The following is a 1,192-nucleotide window of genomic DNA, read 5'->3' as shown; positions in this document are numbered from 1 at the left end:
GCAACCGGGTGCCACCACCACTGCCGGAGCCAGGAGCCAGCTGGGGGGTGGCTCCTATGGGGTCCAAGGCCAGATGCCACTGCTAGTCCCCCCCAAGTGGGTATGAGAGCCCCTAAGCTGGGGTTCCTGAGGTGTTGCCTTGCAGCAGCATCAGGAAGGGATCTTGGGATCAGGTGGAGGAAGATCTTGGTACCCAAACCCACAGGGTCCATGACAGGGGTAGTACCTGCTCCCAAGAACGCTCTCTGCTCCAGCGCTGGTGGGTTCAGGGAAGAGACCCTGTCACACGCAGTGAGGAAGGGCTGCCTCAACATGGCCATGGGTCTTGCCCTGTGGCAGATGGTACTTGGCCACATCATCTGTGTGCCCTGTGCGCCCCACATCTCTAGTCCCGTGGCCCTCTTGGAGCGTGGGAATGGGGAGGTGTGCTGGTGCTGCTGTGAGAACAGTCAGTGCTTCAGACTGTTTCTGTTCCCCATGTGAGGTGCAGCCACCATGGCGTGGCAGCTGACTGGCACAGCTGTCAATGAAGGGAGGAAGGCACAACATTGTCACCAACTTAGTTCCACCCCCTGGTGCCAGGCTAGACCCTGCGAAGAAGCAAACAAGTTTGCTGCAGTAGCCTCACTGGGTCCCTTCACACAGCTGGGTGCATCTGGCCTCTGTCCCTGGTGGAAGGTGACCTGCAACCCAAGGCAATGCCCGGCCTCGCCAGCCATGCGGGAACGCCGTGCCCACCGCATCCGGGCTAGCGTGGGCGTTTGCTGCGATGGCACAGATAACGCCTGCACGCAGGTCCCAGGCAGCGGTGATGGGGGGGGAGACAGGGCAGGGTCAACACGCAGGACCCTGAGGCACCAGCAGGAGCCTGCTCCTTCCTTCTTCCTCCTTGGTGGCAAGCCAAACCCTGCCGGGGGTTATCGAACCATGCAGCCGGGCATGGAGGGACCTGGAGCGAATGGGAGGATGGATGGGGGTGCAGAGCCCAGGGCTGACCCACCCCTCCTGGAGGTGCTGGGGACCCCTGTCCCCACCTGCTATCCCAGGGCCTTCGGGCCAGGTGACTCTGAGGCCCACCGTGTGCTCCCCAGGGGTTGGGGACCCCACCCTTGGGCTGTCAACAGTGGGGTCACCCTGGCAAGGGCCTGAAAACCTCTCATGGCAAAGTGGGTGTTCCCCAGCATCAGTGGGT

Source organism: Acanthisitta chloris, unplaced genomic scaffold, assembly GCF_000695815.1.
Source record: "Acanthisitta chloris isolate BGI_N310 unplaced genomic scaffold, ASM69581v1 scaffold29214, whole genome shotgun sequence".
Classification (NCBI taxonomy): domain Eukaryota; kingdom Metazoa; phylum Chordata; class Aves; order Passeriformes; family Acanthisittidae; genus Acanthisitta; species Acanthisitta chloris.
Note: the sequence above shows the minus strand (reverse complement) of the source record.